This window comes from Schistocerca nitens, chromosome 10 (genome assembly GCF_023898315.1).
Source record: "Schistocerca nitens isolate TAMUIC-IGC-003100 chromosome 10, iqSchNite1.1, whole genome shotgun sequence".
Lineage (NCBI taxonomy): Eukaryota > Metazoa > Arthropoda > Insecta > Orthoptera > Acrididae > Schistocerca > Schistocerca nitens.
This window is the reverse complement of record NC_064623.1, coordinates 33,221,778-33,241,223: the sequence shown is the minus strand read 5'-3', so window position 1 is coordinate 33,241,223 and position 19,446 is coordinate 33,221,778. Positions and strand designations below refer to the sequence as shown.

Sequence of the window (19,446 nt, the reverse complement as noted above, 5' to 3'; positions counted from 1 at the left end):
GTCGCCTCTTACGACAGGCAGGAATACCGCGGGCCTATTCTAACCCCCAAACCCGCAGGGGGCGGCGCGGGTGTTAACATGTCCAGAGCAGTTAAAGGGTTAAACAGGTTTCAAGACCCAGCTTTAAATGGCGACTCTAGGAATATACTACAATTCCCTGTGTATTGCTCACATAGGGTTCATGAGAATAACATCAGAATAATTACTGCACACACAGAGGCATTCAGTCATTATTCCGCCACTCCTTACGTGAATGGAACAGGAAGAAATCCTAGTAACTGGTACGATGGGACGTATCCTCTGCCATGAACCTCATGGTGGTTTACAGAGTATAGATGGAGATTTAGGTGTAGGTGTAGAGAAAATGGATCGTATATAAAGCCCTTTGTCTCTAGCTCATACACCGCCAAGAAAGCCAGAATGAAATATTCACAGCATTTCTTGTATCTCTCAAACTGCTTCAGATATTGAAATGTGATTTTGGCGAATGCTAGTACGCAAAGAAGAGAGTATTTCACCTTAAGATTAATAGGAGTTACTTCCATATACACAATATTCAAGTCACTAAGGATTTTTTTCACTAAAATGATGTAATATTTAAGAGCCATCGATAGCTGATGAATGAGAACTATATGGCTGTGGACTAATATATGTGAAGAAATTTTTGTTTATTTTTATACGAAGAATGGACATTTTCATAAACTATTGACTTTCTTTCCATCAGTTGCTATTTTCTGATTTTGCTGCAATTTCAACTGCATTAGGATATTAGTGAGATGAATATTTATAAACTCAGCTGTATTTTGAGGAAAGAAACTGATTAATGTGGTAAATAGGATACTAACATGCTACTCAGAACTCGTCACTGATAACTTTTCTCTGAACAAAATAAATCGCTGCTTCTACTGAAGTCTCAACAGAGTTCTATACCCCAGTGTACTTTTACTAACAAATTATGTGGACTGAAATTTAACAATGGATTTTGTTTCTGTATCTCAGTAACCTAAGATATATATGAAAACATAGCCTACCATTTTTTCTTTCCTATCCGTATGCAGAATCAGGGACTGTACTGTTTCCATCACAATCATCTTTTAGTTTAACAAAGGTATTGGAACTCTGTTTACATCTTGATGGGTAGTTGAGTGGATTTTGGAGATTTAAATGTTTTCATGTTTTTTTTAACTCGGAGACGCAGAAAAAAAATTCTTTGGCCAGTGCCAGTCCAAATCATTCATTATTAAAAACGCACTCTAGTACAGAATTCCGCTGAAATTTCAATAGAAGTAGCAATTTATCTCACCAGACTTCTTATTCCCATTATTTTTCTTCGTGGAAACATTTTCAGTGACATATTTTGAATAATACATAATTTTAAATTTCCTTTGTTTGCACATTAATATCTCCTCCTTTCACGAAAATAAAGCAAAGTTTATAAAAAATTCTCCCCGTGTTATTCTAACAGTTGAAATTGCAACAAAATCATAAAATAGCAACTGATGGAAAGACAAGCCAACAGTTTATGTAAATGCCCTTTCTTGCTATAAATATAAATTAAAATTTCTTCACGTGTTATTCCACACCTACAGTAATACTTGTTTCACCAGCTATCGATGGCACTTAAATATTACACCATTTCAGTGAAAAAATTTGTACTGGCTTGATTATTGCAATACATATGGAAGTTACACATATTAATATATGGCGAAATCCTCTCTTCTTTGCATACTATCATTTGCCAAAATCTTGTTTCAATATCTGAAACCATTTACAAGATACGAGAAATTCTGTGAATATTTTATTCTGGCTTCATCGGTGGCACCCAAGTTCCAGACGAAGTGCTTTATATACGATTCATTTTCTGGAGACTGGTAATATATAGCAATATTTTTCAAAGTTTACAGAAAAATTCAATACATTAGCTACATTTTATATGCAGCAACATATGACTTAACACGCACCAAATGCAAATTCATAGCAACCTCTATCTTTCACTGCAAACTTTCCAAAATTCTTGCAGTATTTTACTTAATCCTGAAATATCACAATAAATATGCCCACTAACAAAAATGACAGACAGTTCATCATGAAGCAATGATATGTGGAAGAATCAAATTTTTTACCACAGTTTTTTTTAATTTTATTTTTTACAGTAGTTTGAGAAAGACTGCAGTTTGGCCATCTTGGCACCTCACCATTCATGGAGTCACACCAACCAGCTAGCTTCTACCCCATATCATACACCGTGATAGAGATTCAGCATGTGAGGTAGCCGTCACCCCCATCTGCAAGCCGACAGTCGCACCATCTAGCAAACTTGCAGTGAACCTTACCCTGTGTGGGAGGGTCTTAACTCACCCTCCTACAGATTCATAGCTCATGGTGTTACCTATACCTGGCAATGCTGAAGGAATACTTTTGAACAGATGGACTCACACTCCAGTAAGGCAGGAATAGCAACAGCCAGCTCCAGCCCACCAAACATCGCACAGATAATCATCATCATCATCATCATCATCATCATCATCATCATCATCATCATCATCATCATCATTATTTACACCAATAAATGCAAGGAACCTTCACTTGCGACCATACACAAAGGGAGGTGAGCGCACTTCAAACAGTTCTGTGATGCTCAATGAAATCTGACACACAGGATTGGCAGATTGTCCCTACCACATGTGAAGCGGAAGAGATTCCTTGCCTATAAAACCCTACATTTTTTGAACGGAGTGTAGACTCGGGACAAGTCATGCGAATGTCAAACCAGTGACTATCTCCAATGCAGAACTTTGGATTTCTGCAGCTTTCCTCCCTGCAATTAGGCCTGGTAGCACTACGCCTCTCATAGGACTTTAATCTTTTTGTGGAGCCCCTCTGCACCACCTACACTCTCTTAATAGTTGCTGCACATCTACTTAACTTCAGTGTTTGTTCCTTGGTATTTCCTTTCTCTGAAGGTTCCTTTGATAGCGTAGTTCAACATGTGTCCCCCACCATAGAACACTTGGCCATCTCAGTTTTCAGCACTAACTTCACAGTAGTTAATAGGTGATTACCACTTGCACTACCTAAAGGTGACATGCAAACTGACTGGTTACAACAGACTGCATCTATTACAACTTCAATGTTAGCAACTGGCCTTCCACATCCATACAAAAATTTCCTTCTAAACAAGCAACAAAACTGAAATACTGTGAAATTTACAGAACATGTCAGCAATAGCTCAAAATAAAGTCAGGCTGAATGGCAGAAAACACTGTCTCATGCTAAAAACATTACTCTTCTGTCTACTTTCCTGAAACTACTGAAGCCACGGGAAACAAATTTGTTAGACAAACATTTACTGTTATTTTGTGGTAAATTTATTTTGTTCCAAGACAACTCTGGCTATTTTGCATGTCATAGTTGCTTATTAGTGCAACTGGTGAAAAATAAAATTCATAACCCCTAAAACAATGTTTGTACATATGGTTTGAAATTCCAACTTACCAGTATTATTTGAGAAACAAGAAGTCTCCACATTCTCTCCTTTCAAAATATGTAAACAGGTTCACAAACAGAAATACAATCTTACATGACACTCAAAGAAGATTTTAACCTAATTAAAATTAAGTGTAAACAATGACATGACAAACTTGTTTGCCCTTTTTGTGAACTACATTGGAGTGTTGCAAAATACTCCAAACCCAAATCACTGTCAATTGTCTAACGAGTGACGATTTAACTAACGAGATCAGGAACCAGAAGTCAACATCCATTAGTAAGGTAAGTGGTTAACTTGTTTCAATCATAACTGTGATGAAAACCAGGCATAACTCATTAATAGCTACATTGTCTTTCAGAGACAATGTGAGTATATGAATTCAGCTGTCAGTTGAGACAGTGTCCAGTTTGCTTTCCAAGTAATTTAATCACTGACATATCTTCAAGTTCAATATACCTGTATTAACTGTGCCCATATCTTAAAACAACAGCAAAAGCTTTAATTCCATGTTCTTTGAACATTTTGTCCTGGGCACTCACATTAGTCATTAGTATCATTTATATTTTCTGTGATGTATTTGGGTTGTGTTGTGTTGTGTTGGTCCGACATTCTCTGCAATGTCAGTTCACTTTTCGGTGTTGGTCGAAATTCAAGTACAAATACTCTGTGATGAGCACTTCACTCTAGAGGCAAGGCAACTGTGCGAGAAGCTATATGCCTATTGTTACTGGACTTAAGCGAACACTAAATTTAGCTGTTATGAACATAGCAAATACTTCGCAATCTGTTTAGAGGAGAAAAGAAGGGGGGAAAAGGTGTATTTTGCATCCTTGTCAGTGGCTAGTCAAGTGGTCTTGAGAACAAGGGCTCCCCACGAAAGAGTCAGAGCTGTGCACAAAACGGGTAAGCAAGTGGTTTGTTACTCTAATAAAAGAAAGAATGTACCATTTGGCTTTTACTGAATGACAACTGCTCAATTTCTGCTTGTACTGGATGGTTACATTTAAAATGTAGCAACTCACAGAGGCCCAGTGTGGGCTGTAATTATTGTATGGCAGCAAAACTTGGTATATATGCTAAAGCATTAATGTGCAACTGGTTTATGCTGGGAAAAAAGTTAGTCCCAATTTTGGTCACCAGGTGCAAGTCTGGCACTGTACACAGTTTGTATGACAGTACGAAGTCCATGCCGTCATTTTACACACCATAAATGAGTGAACAATATAGCTATTGAGAAGAGAGACTGTGCACTGTTAGTGATACTGTTAAGTGAACGGCAGAAATTACAGTAATGCACTGATAGAGTATTGCCGACTAATGTTAATAAATAGTTTAAACAAACAATCCTGTTGGTAGAACAAAGGCAACTGAGCATTATATCAGAGGTTGAAAATACTGCTTCAGTTGTAAATTTCTTTTATAAAAGAAATTTATAACAAATTTACAGCTGAAGCAGTATTTTCAACTTCTGAAATAGTTTAAGGAACATGGTAATAAAATTTGAATACCCAGGTGAGCTTCATGAGGCACTTAGAAGAGGAAGGCACCCTATCCTGGTGGAAGTTATTGACGAGGTTGTGTTTCTGTAACTGACTGTGCAGCATGTGACCTGATGATGATGATGATGATGATGATGATGATGATTAGTGTTTTAGGGCACACAACAGCGAGGTTATCAGCGCCCGTTCCCAAAAGTTCAATTCAGAACGGAATTGTGAGAGAATGGGTATCGTTCAAATTGCAAGATTGGACACAGCACATCAAAACAGGGAGATAAAAATAAAAATAAAGGAGCAGTACAAACAGGTAAAAATAATTAACGGTGGCTGAGTGACCACTAACAAATAAAGGGTGACCAAACCACTGGACAGCACATTAAGAGTTCAATCCCAATATTTTGGGAAGAAGGCCAGACATCACACAAAAACGTAAAACTCTAGCGACACTCGCCTCATTATTAGTTAAAAGAGAGGGTAGGTCTGGTGGGAAACTGAAATCTTCCCTCAAACCCGCATATAAAACACACTCAGTTAAAATATGTCGTATCGACAGCTGTGTCCCACATGTCTGACAGGTTGGTGGCTCCTCACGACGTAAGAGAAAACCATGCGTCAAAGGACAATGTCCTATTCTAAGCCGTGTAAGGGCTACTTCCTCAGCGCGTCGTTGTCGGAAGGAGGTGAGCCACGGTCGGACAGAATCCTTCACCGCTCGTAACTTATTATCCCTCACGTCCAGCCACTGAGCCTCCCACCAACGCATGACCTTTCGAGTCACGAAAGACGTAATGGCCTGCAGGGGGACGGAACAGCGAGCAGGAGGTGGGATGGAGCAAGCCTCCTTGGCAGCCGCATCTGCAAGTTCATTTCCAGGAATCCCTATGTGCCCTGGAACCCAGCAGAAAATTACATCCTTACCCTGCTGTTGCAAGAGCAGGAGTGCGTCCTGCACCTCTTGCACCACCCGATCTGCTGGGTACATCTGGTCAAGAGCGTGTAGAGCACTTTGGGAATCGGAGCAGATGATGAATTTCGTGCCACGATGGCGGCGCATATGCTCTAATGCTTGCAGAATGGCAAACAGTTCTGCATAATAAACTAAGAACTGCTCTGGGAGCCCTATCCGATGGACAGTATCGGGAAACACAGCAGAGCAGCCCATAAAATCCCCCGTTTAGACCCATCCGTGTAAACAGTAATAAAATCGGAATGACGTTCTAAAATCTCAGTAAGTTTAATTTTAAAAAGGTGGTCCGGGGTACAATACTTCCTGTAAGCAGCTAGATCAAGAAGTAATCTTGGCCTTTGTAGTCGCCAGGGAGATCCCCTACTCCATCCCTGGTGGAGTACCTTAATGCCCTCCAGGTGTACTGACTCGAGACTCTCCTTTGCACGGATGCCAAACGGCTTTGTTGCTGCCGGACGGTGGCGGAAGAGACGTGCCAGTGCCGGCTGGGTTGGTTGGTTGTTTGAGGTTTAAGGGACCAAACAGCAAGGTCATCAGTCCCTTGTTTCAAATATACTCCATTCTGCTAACGGGACATCTCAGACAAGTCAGAACAATAAAACGGAAAAAGGGAAAAACGTAAAAGGGTAGTCACGTTGTCATTGGTAAAAACAAATGAGGGAAGTCGGCAAGAGAACGAACCCAACACTATGCTGAAGCAGCATAGGCAAGACCACTTGTGACTTAAAAGGTACAACTGCTATAATGCAGAAAGTACGTATGGGAATAGAAAGACTAACCAAGCCTTAAAAAAAAAGAACAAAAAAAGGGTAAAAACAGAGTAAAAGGGGAAGAAAAGAGGATTCCGGTCAGGGAGGTGAATCTGGAATCTATAAACACTGCCTACAGTGGGAGACACCCAAACACTCAGCGCCCTGCCCCAACGCCAGAGAGAGATTAAAAACCTTAAAACTGAGAATAAAAACCACTCTCCCAGAGGAAACCGAGAACCAGAGAGACCATCCGGGAATCGTCAGCTAACATCAAAGGTAAAGTGTGGGGGAGTCTGTACTTAGCACGCAGAGCCAAAAGAAGGGGGCATTCAACCAAAATGTGGGCCACTGACTGGAAAGCTCCACAACCACATAGCGGGGGCGGCTCATCACGCAAAAGAAAACCATGGGTCAGCCTGGTATGGCCAATGCGGAGACGACACAGTGTGGTCGAGTCCTTTCGGGAGAGGCGAAAGGAAGAACGCCATGGGCCTAGTGTCACCTTTTTTTTTTTTTTGTTTTGGTTTTAGGGCGCAAAACTGCTATGGTCATTAGCGCCCGGTCCGTGACTGAGGAAAGAATAAAAACTGAAAATTGAAAAACAGCAAAAATGGGAACGAAACTCAAAAAATTGGACACTAAAAACAGAAACAAGGCTTAAAATTCCACTACGGAGAGGGGTTGATGGTCCCCGATAAAACTTCAAATGACTGACGTCATTTCACTGTCACTAATAAACTGGAGAACGCGGTCGGCTGAGCGCGTGTCATCTGCTAAAATCGACGATAGATCAGGCGATAGCTGTAGACGGGAGCGTAACGGATTAAAATAGGGGCATTCAATTAAAAGGTGTCGTACCGTCCACAGCTGAGAGCAGTGGGGACAGAGTGGGGGAGGATCGCCGCTTAAAAGATGTCGATGGCTAAAAAGACAGTGCCCTATCCGGAGTCTAGCTAAAATTACCTCCTCCCGACGACGCGTTCGGGAGGAAGAGGTCCAAGCGCAAGGAAGGGCTTTCACTTCCCGCAATTTATTGCGGGGAAGTGTTGACCAATGCGCATGCCATAAATGAGCAACTTTGCGACATAAACCGCTCCGTAGATCGGTGAAGGGAAGCGACTGAATAGCTGGCCGAGGAAGAGAAACTGCAGCCTTGGCTGCTATATCAGCCGCCTCATTCCCACAGATACCAGCGTGTCCCGGGAGCCAGAGGAACGCCACCGAGACGCCCCCCAGGTGGAGCAAGCGCAGACAGTCCTGAATCCGGTGGACCAGAGGGTGCACAGGGTAAAGAGCTTGGAGACTGAGGAGAGAGCTGAGAGAATCTGAGCAGATTACGTACTGTATCCGCTGATAGCGGCGGATGTAGTGGACAGCCTAGAGAACAGCGAAAAGCTCCGCAGTATAAACCGAACACTGGTCGGGAAGCCGAAAGTGATTTGGGGCGTCGCCAACAATATAGGCACCCCCTACACCCAACGATGTTTTCGAGCCGTCGGTGTAAATAAATGTGGCGTCCGTCATTTGTGCACATAGAGCAGCAAATGCCCGACGATAAACAAGTGAAGGTGTACCATCCTTGGGAAATTGACAAAGATCACGGAGCAGACAGATCCGGGGACGCAGCCAAGGCGGTGCTGTACCCCAAGTTGTCAAGAAGGTTTTAGGAAAGCGGAAGGAAAGAGAATGGAGCAGTTGACGGAAGCGGACTCCCGGGGGTAGTAGGGAGGAGGAGCGGCCTGCATACCCTACATCAAAGGAGGCGTCGAAAAAAGGGTCATGGGCTGGATTAGCAGGCATGGAAGACAGATGGCTAGCATAACGGCTCAGAAGGACCGCTCGCCGATTGGACAGCGGAGGTTCAGCAGTCTCAGCATAAAGGCTTTCCACAGGGCTAGTGTAAAAAGCTCCAGACGCTAAACGTAATCCACGGTGGTGGATAGAGTCGAGACGCCGAAGAATAGACGGCCGAGCAGAGGAGTAGACTATGCTTCCATAGTCCAATTTCGAGCGCACTAAGGCGCAATAGAGGCGGAGAAGGACCACTCGGTCCGCTCCCCAGGAGGTACCATTCAGGACACGGAGGGTGTTGAGCGTTCGCAGACAGCGAGCCGAAAGATAGGAAACGTGGGAGGACCAGCACAGTTTTCTGTCAAACATAAGACCCAAGAATTTAGTGACGTCTGAAAACGGAAGGTTGACAGGACCTAGATGTAAGGAGGGCGGAAGAAACTCCTTACGTCGCCAAAAATTAATACAAACGGTCTTACTGGGAGAAAAACGGAAGCCGGTTTCGAGGCTCCAAGAGTGGAGGCGATCGAGACATCCTTGAAGACGTCGTTCAACAAGGCTGGTCCGTTGAGAGCTGTAGTAGATCGCAAAATCGTCCACAAAGAGGGAGCCCGAGACGTCAGGAAGGAGACAATCCATAATTGGATTTATAGCGATGGCAAACAGTACAACACTCAGCACGGAGCCCTGGGGTACCCCGTTTTCTTGAGAGAAAGTACGGGAGAGAGTAGTGTTCACCCGCACCCTAAATGTTCGCTCTGCCATAAATTCGCGGAGAAAAAGGGGCAGCTGGCCTCGAAAGCCCCAAGAGAACAGTGTGCGGAGGATGCCTGTCCTCCAACAGGTATCGTATGCTCTCTCCAGATCAAAAAATATTGCTACCGTTTGGCGTTTCCGGAGAAAATTGTTCATGACATAAGTGGAGAGAGCAACAAGATGGTCAACTGCAGGACGATGCTTTCGGAAACTGCATTGGGCAGGTGTTAAAAGACTGCGTGATTCCAGCCACCAAGCTAAACGGTAATTCACCATACGCTCCAAAATCTTACAGACACTACTCGTGAGAGAAATGGGGCGATAGCTAGAGGGGAGATGTTTGTCCTTTCCAGGTTTCGGAATGGGAACGACGATAGCTTCCCGCCATCGTCTGGGAAAGGTACTGTCGGTCCAAATTCGATTATAAAGGCGAAGGAGGTAACGCAGACTATGGGTTGATAAATGCAGCAACATTTGGACATGGATACCATCCGATCCAGGGGCAGAGGAGCGAGAAGAAGAGAGGGCATGTTGGAGTTCCCGCATGGAGAAAACAGTATTGTAGCTTTCGCGATTTTGAGAGGAGAAAGCAAGAGGTCGCACTTCCGCCGCACGTTTCTTCGGGAGAAACGCTGGCGGGTAATTTGAAGAGCTCAAAATCTCAGCAAAGTGCTGACCCAATGAGTTAGAAATTGCGACAGGGTCCACTAAGGTATCATGCGCGACAGTGAGCCCGGAGACCGGGGAGAAACTAGGCGCGCCTGAGAACCGTCGAAGCCGACTCCAAACTTCCGAGGAGGGAGTGAAGGTGTTAAATGAGCTAATAAAGAATTGCCAGCTTGCCTTCTTGCTATCGCGGATGACGCGACGGCATCGCGCACGGAGTTGCTTATAGCGGACACAGTTTGCCAAAGTAGGATGGTGACGGAAAATGCGAAGAGCACGTCGCCGCTCACGGATTGCGTCACGGCAGGCCTCGTTCCACCAAGGAACTGGGGGGCGCCGGGGCAATTCGGAGGTGCGTGGTATTGAACGTTCCGCAGCTGTAAGAATAACGTCGGTAATATGTGTGACCTCATCGTCGACGCTGGGAAAGCGACGGTCATCGAATGTCGCTAGAGACGAAAAAAGTGTCCAATCGGCTTGGGCAAACTTCCAGCGTCGCGGGCGCATATATGGCAGTTGAGGCTGCAGCCGAAGGACACATGGAAAGTGGTCACTCGAGTATGTATCATCAAGGGCGAACCATTCGAAGCGCCGAGCTAGCGGAACAGTAACGATCGCAAGGTCCAAATGAGAGAAATTTGTCGTGGAGGCAGACAAAAACGTGGGGACCCCAGTGTTGAGGCAAACTAGATCCGCTTGGTGGAAGACGTCTAGCAATAGGGAGCCACGTGGACAAGGATGTGGAGATCCCCAAAGCGGGTGGTGGGCATTGAAGTCCCCAACCAGCAAATAGGGGGGTGGAAGCTGACCAAGAAGATGAAGGAGATCAGCTCGTGCCATTGGTGTGGACGATGGAATGTATACAGTACAAAGAGAGAACGTGTATCCAGAAAGGGAAAGACGGACGGCGACAGCTTGGAAGGAACTGTCTAAGGGGATTGGATGATAATGGAGAGTATCATGGAGAAGAATCATGAGTCCTCCATGGGCTGGAGTGCCTTCCACAGAGGGGAGGTCATATCGGACGGACTGAAAATGAGGGAGAACAAAGCGGTCATTAGGACGCAGCTTTGTTTCCTGAAGACAGAAGATGACCGGCGAGTAGGATCGTAAGAGGATCGACAATTCATCCCGATTGGCTCGAATGCCGCGGATATTCCAGTGGATAATGGACATAGGGTGAACAGAAAATGGAGGAATGTGACCAAGGGTGCTGTCAACTCAACGACTGCTCAGAGCTTGCGACCGACAGCATGGAATGGCATTCAGCCGAAGGCAGAAGATCCTGATCCATAGGTTGGTCAGGAGCAGCTCCTGCCACCAGCGATCGGCCGGTTGACAGGCCACCAGCAGTGCGCCTCGGCGACACAGAAGACGGCCGAGGGCGATTTCCGCCAGGTGGCGCTGTGGATGGGACACGCCTTGGCGGAGAAGGAGAGGAACTGGGTTTCTTTGTAGCCTTCTTGGAAGTATGAGGTTTAGATGAAGGAGGAACCGATGGTGGTGAAGTTGCCGTACGTAAAAACTCTTCACGAGTATGCTCTTTCTTCGAAGACTTGGTGTCGGACTTTTGGGCTCGAGATTTAGCAGAACCCGACGAAGAGTGAGCCATAGAGTGGGCAGGCGAAAGTGGTGAAGTTGAACGGGCGATCTTTGCGCTGGCCGATCGGACGACCGTGGCACTAAAGGTGAGGTCGCAAGTTTGCGTGGCCGCCTCCTTTGTTGGCCGAGGAGAAGCAAGGACAGTGCTGTATTTGCCTGTCTGAGGCACGGTGGGCTGTCGACTGGCGAATAATTTTCGAGCAGCAAAGGTCGACACCTTTTCCTTCACTCGTATTTCCTGGATGAGCTTTTCGTCCTTAAAAACTTGGCAATCTCTAGAGGATGCAGCGTGGTCACCCATACAGTTGATGCAGCGAGGGGATGGAGGTGGACAAGCACCCTCATGGGCATCCCTGCCACACGTAATACATTTGGCCGGATTGGAACAGGACTGGCTGGTGTGATTGAAGCGCTGGCACCGATAGCAACGCGTAGGGTTTGGGACGTAAGGACGAACGGAAATTATCTCATAGCCTGCTTTGATTTTCGATGGGAGTTGAACTTTGTCAAATGTCAAGAAGACAGTGCGGGTTGGAATGATCTTCGTGTCAACCCTTTTCGTAACTCTATGGACAGCCGTTACGCCCTGGTCTGACAGGTAGTGCTGAATTTCTTCGTCAGATAGTCCATCGAGGGAGCGTGTATAAACGACTCCACGCGAGGAATTTAAGGTACGGTGCGGTTCCACCCGGACAGGGAAAGTGTGTAGTAGTGAGGTACGCAGCAATTTTTGTGCCTGGAGGGCACTGTGTGTTTCTAGCAACAGGGTGCCATTCCGTAATCTGGAACATGACTTTACAGGACCTGCAATTGCGTCGACACCTTTCTGAATAATGAAAGGGTTGACCGTGGAGAAGTCGTGACCTTCATCAGACCGAGAAACAACAAGGAACTGTGGCAACGATGGAAGAACTGACTGTGGTTGAGACTCAGTGAACTTACGTTTGTGAGCAGACATAGTGGAAGGTGAGGAAACCATTGCGGAAGAATCCCCCATGATTACCGGCGTCTCCGATGGCGCGCTCCTCCCTTGTGGGGGCCCTCTCTGAGGGCACTCCCGCCTTAGGTGATTGTTCACACCTCAGGTCACACCTCCTGACAAACGGACGGAGGGACCAATCGGCACTTTCGGAAGGTATCAGCTCGGGTAATCACCCCTCCCTGGGCCTGGCCGTTACCAGGGGGTACGTACGTGTCCTACCTGTCTACCCGGGGCGGGGAATTACGCGTTACCCCGTCACCGGCTACGCATGGAAGTGCGTGGGTCGGCCTTCAGACACGCACAGGGAGGAAGAAAGAGAAAGGGAAAGGAAAGAAGAGGTCTCAAACGCCGCAGCGGAGAAAAGGGTAGAGAGAAGAGGTAAGGAAAAGAGAAGGACAAGGGAAGGATGAAGACTTACAAGTAAGGAAGGCGAAGAATGTGGTACATTTACAAGCGTCCGTCTCCGGACGTAGGCACAAACCATTCCCCCAGAGGGGGAGAAAAGGAAGGAAAGAGCCAGAGGTGAGGGGGGGGGGGGGGGGGCGAAGATGGGGGATGGGGAAGGATGCGGAAAGGGAAGCTATGCAGCCCGGAAAGGAAGGAGGGCCACATTAGCTCGGGGTCCCGTGCTCGCTACGCACGTGTCCACAAAAGAGTTGTGGACCCCTTGGGGGGTGGTGTCACCTTAATTGCACGAAGTTTATTAGACAGTGGAGTAGCCTCCCAAGAATTGGCCCATGACTGTGCGAAGTGGGATTTGATGTGAAGCCGTAAATCCGCTGCAGGAGGGGTTACAGAAAAGGGGGGGGGGTAAGTAACTGCTCCCCCAGCCAAACGATCAGCGAGCTCATTACCCGGGATACCCACATGGCCAGGGACCCATAGGAAGTCAATGGAACAAGCAGCACGGTGAATATCAGCGAGATGGTCATGGATGGCAGAGACCAAGGGATGGCGCGAAAAAAACACCGGTCAATAGCAAGAAGGCCACTCATCGAGTCCGTACATAACAAAACGCGGTTGTGTCGGGATTGTTTAATAAAGGTAAGGGCCCGGGAAATTGCCATCAATTCCGCAGTAAACACCCCACATGTAGGTGGCAGCAGATGATTTTCCGTTCCAACAGAGGACGTGAAGGCATACCCAACATGATCAGCAGATTTAGAGCCATCAGAGTAAAAAACAACAGCATCCCGAAACTCCCATAAAATTTGGCGGAAAAAGGAACGGAACACCACCGGGGGGATGGAATCTTTCGGACCGCGGCGGAGATCCATCCGAATTCGAGGCCGAGGAATTAACCAAGGAGGGATGGAGGGGAGGGAGCGAGGAAGACAGGACAAAGAAGGAAGCTGAAAATCACGGGAAAGAGATGCAAGGCGCAGCCCAACCGGTAAACCCGCCCGAGGGCGGGAGTCAGGTGGGCAACGTCCTTGGTCTAGGAACAGGATAGAATAGGAAGGATGAGTGGGAGAAGAACGGATAGTGAGGGCATAAGACACCAGAAGCTGGGACCGCCGAACAGAAAGGGGGGGGGGATCCCAGCTTCAACCAGGAGACTATCAACAGGGCTAGTAGGGAAGGCACCGGTGGCCAAACGGATACCACGATGGTGGACTGGATCCAGCACGTGCAGTGTGGAAGGAGCAGCTGAACCATGAACTTGACAACCATAGTCCAAGCGAGACAGAACTAGAGCACGATAAAGACGGAGGAGGAGGGAACGGTCCGCACCCCAAGAGGAGTGGGCAAGGAAGCGAAGGACATTGAGTTTACGGAAACATCCTACCTTCAGGAGTCTGATATGGGGCAGCCAAGTGAGCTTGTTGTCGAAAAGAAGACCCAGGAAACGAAACTGTGGAACCACAGGCAATCGTTGTGCAGCGAGATAGAGCTCTGGATCAGGGTGGACCGTAGTACGGCGACAGAAGTGGACCACCCGCGATTTTAAAGGAGAGAATTGAAACCCGTGTGAGAGGGTCCATGCAGAGGCACGCCGTATAGCCACCTGGAGCTGCCGTTCTGCAGATGCCATTGAGGAGGAACTAACCCAAATGCAGAAATCATCCACATACAGGGCAGGGGCGACCAAGGGACCGACAGAGGCCACAAGTCCATCGATAGCAATGAGGAAAAGAAGGACACTCAAGACAGAACCCTGTGGGATGCCCGTCTCCTGGGTCCGTGGAGAACTAAAAGCAGTACCAACTCGAACTCTGAATGACCGATGGATCAGGAACTGGCGGATAAAAATCGGGAGGGGGGCCCCGAAGACACCACTGATGAAGGGTTAGTAAGATGTGATGGCGCCAGGCCGTGTCATAGGCCTTGCGAAGGTCAAAAAACACTGCAACCAAATGGCGGCGCTGGGAAAAAGCCTGCCGAACTGCGGATTCCAAGCGAAGTAAATGATCGATTGGAGATCGTCCCTCTCGAAAACCACACTGGTAAGGGGACAACAGATCCCGAGATTTGAGGACCCAAGTGAGCCGAAGGGCTACCATCCGTTCAAGTAACTTACAAACAACATTGGTCAAACTAATCGGCCGATAGCTGTCAACAGATAGGGGGTTCTTACCAGGCTTAAGGACAGGAACCAAAATGCTATCCCTCCACTGAGAAGGGAAGTCACCCTGGAGCCAGATACGGTTAAACACCCGAAGAAGATGTTGCCGTTGTGGAGCACTGAGATGTTGAAGCAGTTGGTTATGAATGGAATCTGGGCCAGGGGCCGTATCATGAGAAGAAGATAGAGCAGAAAGAAATTCCCATTCAGTAAAAGGGTCGTTGTAAGATTCTGACTCACAAGTGGTGAAACATAAGGTGAGAGCTTCAGCCTGCTGTTTTTGATGAAGGAAAGCAACTGGATAGGAGGCTGACGCTGATGCCACTGCAAAATGGGTCGCAAGATGTTCTGCGAGAACTAATGGGTCTGTACAAATGCCATCTGGGAGGTGAAGGCCTGGGAGGGTGGACTGCCGATGGCAACCTTGGAGAGAGCGAAGTGTAGCCCATACCCGTGACAGAGGGACAGTGGAACCAAGGGAAGAAACGAATTGTTCCCAACATATCTGCTTGCTCTGTTTGATTAAATAACGGGCTTTAGCGAGAAGGCGTTTAAAGGTAGTAAGGCTGGCTACAGATGGGTGCCTCTTAAAGTGTTGCAAAGCTCGACGGCGATCACGGATGGCAATGGCAATGGCCGTACTCCACCACGGGACTTGCCGGTGACAAAATGGTCCAGATGAGCGCGGGACAGCAAGGTGAGCAGCGCGAACAATCGCGTCAGACACGTCACGTAGGACGTCATCAATACCGCCCGACAAAGAGGGAGAAAACTCGACCTGTGCAGTGTATAGAGGCCAATCGGCGCGGTGGAAAGACCAACGAGGTAACCTGTCCATCGGGGAGCGGGAAGGGAGCGTGATAATCAACGGGAAATGGTCACTATCACAAAGGTCGTCGTGTGGCGACCAGTGTAATGAAGGGAGGAGAGAGGGAGAAGAAAGAGAAAGATCAATGGCAGAAAAGGTACCATGACCGGCACTGAAATGAGTAGGGGAGCCATAATTAAGAAGGCACAGGTCGTGGTCTGCAATAAATTGGTCTATAAGAAGACCTCGTCGAGATGGAAAGGCACTGCCCCACAAAGGATGATGAGCATTAAATTCCCCAAGGAGGAGGAAGGGAGGAGGAAGTTGCTGAAGAAGGGTGGTTAAGGCAGCAGGTGTAAGAGCCCTGTCAGGAGGGAGATAAATATTGCAAACTGTGACTGCAGAGTCTAAGTGGACCCTAACAGCAACCGCTTCCAATGTAGTTTGGAGAGGAATCCACGTGCTAGCAATGTCGGTACGGACCAACGTACAAACGCCACCAGAAGCCCGCAAGGGTCCGACCCGATTGCGACAGAAAACACAGAACCCACGGAGGGTCGGTGAGTGAACATCAGTAAAATGAGATTCCTGGAGAACCACACAAGCTACAGAGTAGGACGAAAGAAGGGATTTCAATTCTGGAAGGTGACGATAGTAGCCATTACAATTCCATTGGAGAACCACAGAACGATGGTTTAAATGTGGGCTGAACACGCTAAATCCAGTCATACTGCCGGGTCCCCACCCGTCACCGACAAGGAGGGGGTGACATCCATGAACGACAGGTCAGAATCCGGTTGTCAAGTCGGGGAAGGGACCTCCGGTGACACCAGAGGCTCTTTGTCCCGGGACTTATGTTTCTTCTTCTTTTCAGGCTGAGATCGAGCAGGGCTGTGTGGCATAAAGGAGCCAGCTGCAGCAAGATCAGGAACAGAAAGAGACCGGGCGACCTGGGGGCCGACAGACCGCGGCTCTCGCGGTCGCCGTGCGGCAGCAGACCTTTGACCTGGAAGGTGCCGGGAAGGGGCATCCCGGGAGAGGCGCCCTTGACCGGCAGACGCCGAAGGAGTGGGACACTTCTCCGGCTGGGGAGGGGGAGCAGCGCCCAGAGGAGAAGGTGTGGGAGCTGCAGGGGAGGGGGGGAGGAGTGGGGTCCGGGATGGGGGTAAGGAAGGGGGAGGAAGGGGTGAAGATGTAACCAAGGCATAACTACATGTCATGGACACAGGGTGCAGTCGTGCATATTTCTTACTGGCCTCTGTGTAGCTTAAACGATCGAGGGACTTATACTCTTGTATCTTTTTTTTCTTTCTTATATACTGGGCAATCTGGTGAACGTGGAGAATGACTACCATGATAATTTACACATACAGGAGGGGGAACACAGGGACTCCCCTCATGGAGTGGACGTCCACAGTCACCACAGAGAGGGTCCTGGGAACAGCGAGAAGACATGTGGCCAAAACACAAGCATTTAAAACACCGCATAGGAGGTGGGATGTACGGCTTCACATCACAGCGATAGACCATAATCTTAACTTTCTCAGGAAGGGTATCCCCTTCAAAGGCCAGGATAAAGGCACCAGTATCAATACGATTATCCTTAGGACCCTTCTGAACACTCCGAACGAAGTGAACACCCCGCCGTCCGAGATTGTCCCGAAGTTCCTCATCAGTTTGAAGGATGAGGTCCCTGTGAAAAATCACACCTTGTACCATATTTAGAGACTGGTGAGGGGTAATGGACACAGGAATTGTGCCAAGATGGGTACAGGCACGAAGGGCCGCAGATTGGGCAGCTGAAGTAGTTTTAATCAGCAACGAACCCGACCGCATCTTGCTCAGGGAGTCCACTTCGCCGAACTTGTCTTCAATGTGTTCTACAAAGAATAAAGGTTAGACACTGGTGAAAGTATCTCTATCAGTCCTGGTGCAAATTAGATAACGGGGGAAAGGTTTTGCCCCTAGACGACGGGCCTGACCCTCTTCCCAGGGGGTAGCCATGGAAGGGAAGGCCGAAGGGGCAAGAGAAGCAGCACTTGAGGTATCAGTACCACGCAGAGAGACGGCTGCAGAAGAACGGCCCGAGTTTTGGACCCGTATGCGTTTCATCTGCATAGCGTCCGCCCTGATACCACCCACTCCGATCAGGGGCTCTCCTCACGGGCGCCACCCAGCCACAGCAAGGGCCGTCTGGCACGGCGGCCATTGCCGGGAGTTCCGATGCTCCAGGATGACGAGCAACCACTCCAAGGCATGCATGAGGAGGTCACAGCTCAGGTATCAGAAGTGTGATCCCTGTGTGCTCAGGGGGCTCAACCAAATGGGTACATAGCGACCCCACCACACGGGCTGGCTACCGTGCTGGCTATGCACTCTAGCATCAGACAACGACGTGAAAGAAAAGGTGGAATGTACTAGGAGGGCGCACGTCGGAGACACTAGGTAAGGTGCTCTTCCCCAAATGGCTCACACTACGGAAGAGAAATTTTGGAATGGAGGTCAAACCCCAGAGGGGGACCAAGGAATGCCAAAAGGAGGAGATAATTACGCAACAAAGCCGGAGTGTAAAACCAACAGAACCAGGAGGATAGCGGGGGCCAACATAAGCAAGGACACCAATAGAGGGAGAGGAGAGGGCGAGGGGAAAGGAGCATGGAGGGGAAAGGAAATGCAGCCCGGGAGAGAAAGAAGGCTGCTATGGCTCGGGGCCCCGTGCTCGCCACGCACGTATCCACAAAAGAGGTGTGGACCCCCTAGGGGGTGCCGGCTGGGAAAAAGTGTTGGACGCCAATGAAAGAGGAGTGGACTGGGCCCTGTACGCGTGCCGTACCACGAGGAGAAGACGCCGAATGGACAGCGGAGGCTCTCCCGCCTCGACACACAGACTAGCAACTGTACTCGTGCGATAAGCTCCCGTTGAAAGCCTAATACCCTCATGGTGAATCACATCCAACATTTTGAGGTAGGAAGGTCTTGCAGAGCCATAAGCTTGACATACGTATTCCAGTCGAGGTCGCACAGAGGCCTTATAAAGTTGGAGCAGACGTGCCCTGTCAGCGCCCCAGGATCTATGACTGACGCATTTAAGGACGTTTAAAGCCTTTAAACAGCGGACTTTTAGGTCCTTTAAATGTGGCAACCATGTGAGCTTCTGATCAAAAATAAGCCCGAGATATTTTACTTTTTCCATAAAGGGGAGAACAGTGTCTCCTAGTTTTAAAACAGGGAGATTAAAAAGAGAACGGGAACGGTTAAAATCTACACAAACAGTCTTCTCCAAAGAGAATTTAAAGCCCATGGTCTTAGACCATTCCTCCAATCGCACAAGTGTCAGCTGTAATTGGCGTGTAGCAGCTGTGAGGGAGGAAGACTCACAGAAAATGGAGAAATCGTCCACAAACAAGGAGCACTGCCCGGGCCGTCGTACTGCGGACGCAATACTATTGATGGCAATCGCGAAAGCTGTCACACTGAGGACACTTCCTTGAGGGACACCGTTCTCCTGCTTAAAACGGTCAGACAGGACATTCCCAACCTTGTACTTAAAATACCTGTCCGACAGAA

The 19,446-nt window shown here is 47.9% G+C and overlaps 1 protein-coding gene across 1 annotated transcript in view; it reads right to left on the bottom strand.

Moving 5' to 3' along the window:
* LOC126209830 (hyaluronan mediated motility receptor-like) overlaps positions 1-19,446 on the bottom strand; it is a 68,725-nt gene that overhangs the window by 43,294 nt on the left and 5,985 nt on the right. The gene's annotated exons all lie outside the window — the stretch shown is intronic.